Consider the following 4,856-nt stretch of genomic DNA (forward strand, 5'->3'; position numbering starts at 1 on the left):
TATAATGATTGGTAGATAACATGTCTTTAATTAGTTCTTCACGTAGTAATATTTGATATTTTTTTTACCCAATAATAAATAAAGACATTGCCAACAGATACCTGTTACAAAAATGGTACATAGCATTATCCATATGCTATATATGTGTTTTTCTACAATTAGATAACAATGTATTCAGTCCACACTGCACTATACGAAAAGGAAAAACTCATCTACCATCAAGTAGCTTTTAGGAGTTCGTTGACCAATTTTCAACTTACTTTCTCCGCATATTATGTGCCCATATGAACCGGCTAGAAAAAAATGTAATGTTCTAATGACCATAATCTTTTGTTAAGAACTAAAAAATGCAGGTTCACACTTTGCTCCATGCTTTTAATTAATTTGTATGTGGCTTATAACTTTTCAGAGATCTCTTTCGACTTCTACCAGCCTCTTTTCACGTATTATTGCTCTATACCCTCTCATGGCTTTAAGGTTTTTCTCCAAATTCACATGCAGTGTGATAAAACACCTGAAATTGCATCTGATCATGTACTATTTTGTTGAAATATATGTAGGTAATCCTTGGACTGCTGATGCACTGCAGTACACATCTATTGCCTCTGGTACCTCATGCATCCACAGGCCAGCAGTGCCATTTGTTCTTACGTAATATGGAGCTCATTAGCCACACTATTACAATCTCTCTTCACTTTCTGAAAACTATAAAACTGAAAAGCTTTTCTACCCTCTTTAATAGAGTTGTCGATACTTCAGTGTCTAGAGAACTGTTTTGACTTGAGGAGTTCACACCTTGGCACTTTTAATGATTACCGGTTTTTTAACCCAGGTAGCAACAAATTTGATGGCATCAATGCCACCATGATCATGAGCCACCAGGGCATTGCCCCGCCTCCCCTGTCTACTCAATAAACGGGGCATCAACATTGATTTTTGTGCAGCCAGTAATCGGACGAGGTCAACCGTTAGCGAATTAGGAAATAGTGGCTGAGTTCATAGGAGCCTGATCTAAAAGAGCAGCGCTAAACAGAGGCCGACTTTTCTCTATTCACTTGAAATAGATTTGACACTTGCTTTTGAATATATCCACACGTCGCCACATGCCCACTCTATCTTGCAACAGAAATACTTTTTGTTCTTCAGCTAATGTCTACAAGAAAGGCACGGCGTGCTGCCGCGCCAGTCCCTAAGTTAAGTAGGATAAGCAGAAAGAAGAAGCAGAAGCTGGGGTCTCTACTCTAATCCATTCGATTCCTTTTTGTTTTACACTACAAGAAAAATAGCATATAAAGACGCCTCTTATGTGACGCTTTTAAGTTCGTCTCTACATGGAAATGGATACAGCACGTAGAGACGTTGCCTGAGACGTTGTACACGTCGTCTCTAATTCTGGAACGTACCCTTAAGCTGGGCCTTTAGCCCACGTCTCTCAGCCGTGTCCCCTCCATCCCTAACTGTAAAAATTCGCCAACAAAGAACGCCAGCCCTAGCAGATCCGGGATGGCTGCCGCCGCCTGATGTCGTCCCGGCGCATTTCGCTGGCGAAATACCCTGGTGTCCTCCTCCTTTCACCAGCTTCCGCTCCCTTGAAGGAACTAACTCTCCACATGACTCCCCAGGCGGGCGCGATTTCTAAGGGAGAACCGATCGAGGTAAGCAACCGCTCTTAGATCTGTGATTTCGGTTCTCTTATATTGAGCGGATGCCAGATCTGTCTGGTGTACTATGAACTTTCAATCGTGGTGGAGTGCATGGTGTTTGGAGGCCTGGCTTGGTGGACTACATGCTAGATGTGCTCCATTAGGTAACGGCAGTAAGCAATGTGACCGACAGAAGTCAGAAATGGACTGCAATTACAAAGACAAAGTGTTTTGTACTCCACGTCGTTGTATTATGCTTTTCTGTAATACTGCAACATTTTTGTTTGGACAGCTACTTCTCAAAATTCAGCGAAAATACACACATGCGTTGTGTTCATATTTGCTTTTCTTGCTAATAAATTATTCACATGTTTTTCTTCTTTTCTATTTTGATAGTTCACATCGATTTTGTTGTGAGTGACTGCTATAAGAAAAGTTGATGTGGCATCAAGAATTCGTCCTTCAGCGTGCTGCACTCGTACTAGCCAACGCCAAGGTAAGTTTCCTGTTGGTTTCTTCTAACTTCGAAGTCTAGACAGCGTGCTCAATTATCTAATCTTTTGAACCCTGATTCATGTTATCATGTAGCACTGCAACCATATGCGTTATCTTCTATAGACTTGTTATTTTAGTCAAGTACAAAATCAAGATTGCTCTCTCCTGTACCTTTGATTTGATTCAACGTGCATGCTTCACAGTTCACACAATGAATATTTAGTGTGGTGTATTCAGTAATAACTACTTTTATTCTGTTTTTACACAACAATTTCTATATATGCTTCCGAATGAGTGTGGCACCAGATTGCTGTCCAAAATAGCTGCATATATAATTATTTTTCAGACAGTTGTTAAGTGCTTTTTTAGCTATCATCTCTTGCATTGTCACTTTTTTTCTCACATCCCTCTTTCCAATGCTAAAAACTATTACTGTTAGCAATGATTGTGAGCTTGGGTGGTTAGTATTTTTCTTGCAGTCGGTCTGCAGCTTTATGCAAACAAGAAGCTAAACTAGCAGTGTGAAGAGACAAGAGACTGTGGTACTGCTTTGATGGTAAAATACCGGTGGTACGTGCTTCATTCGTTCCTGTGAAAAGTGGAACTTATTATTGAAGTTTACGAATTAATTTGTCTAGCAGGGAATAGGTTGTTATGGGCAATGATATTTACTTGTTTCTGAAGATGTGTTGGTTGTGGTTGCTGCAGATCATACTGCACCCAGATCAGGCGCACATCTTGACTGTTCGTGAGAACGTAAGGTTGCAGGGCTTCCCTGATTACTACCACATTTACGTCCCAATCAAGGAGAAGTATGTTGACATTTACGTCCCAATCAAGGAGAAGTATGTTGGTTAATTTAGAGCACAATCATACTACTTATTTGTTTGTTTGTAAGTTGTAAAATGTAACTGAATATTTGCTTGCTGCCTTATGCTTGCAGGTACTCTCTGGGTCAGGCGTAAAAGGGAGAGTCAGAGGGGCGTGGTCTGCTCTTTGTGCTGAACGAGAGCTACTCAGCTACACTGATGTTAGGCAGAGTGAGGTAGTCGTAGCGCGTCAGGGTGGAGAGCTTAGTTTTCCGAGCTTGGTCTGATTCAAGCTCATGCGGAGATAAAAACGGCTGCAGCAATATACAGTAATGGCAATGGGGAGTTGATATACCATTGTCTCCATGTAAAAGCTTATAGACCGACTTCAAACTAGTTAGAAGAAAAATATATAAAGACTTTTTTCTCTCGTCAAATTTGTAATCCTTTCACAAATGTACAGTTCAATTGTAATGTAATGTTGTTCTGAAGAAATAAAGTTAACTTTTTTCAAAGAATGCACTGCATTTTACTGTGATAGCAAGTCAAAATTATTATCATTGATATGAGGCGAGAATTTGAATACAACAAAGAAAATCATTTTATGTAAATAAATAGAAACGTCTTAGGATTTAGTAAGGACGCCATTATGTACTTTAGAGACGATATGGGGGGCATTTAACAAAACGTCTCTAGCAGGGTAGACATGCTTTATAAACGTCTCATATCATATTGACACGCTTCTAATACGTCCTTATAAATCTTGAGACGGTGCATAAGAAGACGTTTTTAGGACGTTTTACAACAGCGGCTCTATATTGGTGTAGAGATGTTTTAAAGCGTCTTTATCATCTAAATATGACGTCCCTACGTGGGTTTTATGTTGTAGTGTGTGGGACCGACCTGCCAATAGCGTCCTCATCGTTTCAAAGGGGGCAGGAGATCAAAAGAAAAAGGCAAATAGCCAGAAATTAGGGGTAAAAAATAACTCCAAGAAAGGAAACTTTTATTGTTCGTAGAGGATGACATGCGGGGCCCATGAGCCAGCAGCTTACTTAACGTTTCAAAGGCGGCATGAGATCGAAAGAAAAAGGCAAGTGACAAAATATCAGGAGCCCAAGATAATCCAAGAAAAGAAACTTTATTTACATAGAGGATGACATGCGGGTCCCATTTTGCAGCAGCGGTCCCAACGTTTCAAATGCGGCTTGAGATCAAAAGAAAAAGAAAGTAGCCAGAAATTAGGGGGTCAAAAAAAATCCAAGAAAATAAAGTTGATGGACATAGAGGATGACATGCGGGTCCCATGAGCTAGCAGACTTACTCAACGTTTCCAAGGCGGCAGGGGATCAAAAGAAAAAGGAAATAGCCAAAAATCAGAGGGTGAAAAAAAACAAAGAAAATGAACTTTTATAGTACATAGAGGATGACATGCGGGTCCCATGAGCCAGCAGGTTCCTCAACGTTTCAAACGTGGCATGGGATCGAAAGAAAAAGGCAAGTGACCAAATATCAGGAGCCAAAAATAATCCAAGAAAAGAAATTTTATTGTACGTAGAGGATGACATGCGGGTCCCATTTTGCAGCAGCGGTCTCAATGTTTCCAAGGCGGCACAGAACCAAAAGAAAAATGAAGTAGCCAGAAATCAGGGGGTGAAAAAAATCCAAGAAGAAAGATTTCAATTGGGCTGCATCTCGGACATCCGGGCCTTCGAACTATCCCGCTAGGCCTTTTGACTCGTACAATTTCAGCCCACTCCAAAACAGGAAAGTTCCGAATTTTCTAAAAAACAGGAAAGTCCTATGCTTCGCAAAGACAAAAAAACAAGGAGATTCAACATATAAGTTTGTTTATGTAAAAATAAAGATTTAATTATCCGTTTGAAATAGCTCAGAGCGCAATACATTG

General features: G+C 40.2%; 1 long non-coding RNA gene across 1 annotated transcript; it reads left to right on the top strand.

The window, feature by feature from the left end:
- Positions 1–1,466: 1,466 nt before the first annotated feature.
- On the top strand, positions 1,467–3,350 carry LOC124683013. Its single transcript, XR_006996531.1, has 5 exons — positions 1,467–1,655; positions 2,040–2,139; positions 2,618–2,708; positions 2,847–2,983; positions 3,082–3,350. It is a non-coding gene; the product is annotated as an uncharacterized LOC124683013 (long non-coding RNA).
- Positions 3,351–4,856: the final 1,506 nt, after the last annotated feature.

The sequence above is a fragment of the Lolium rigidum genome, chromosome 1 (genome assembly GCF_022539505.1).
Source record: "Lolium rigidum isolate FL_2022 chromosome 1, APGP_CSIRO_Lrig_0.1, whole genome shotgun sequence".
NCBI classification, from domain to species: Eukaryota; Viridiplantae; Streptophyta; class Magnoliopsida; order Poales; family Poaceae; genus Lolium; species Lolium rigidum.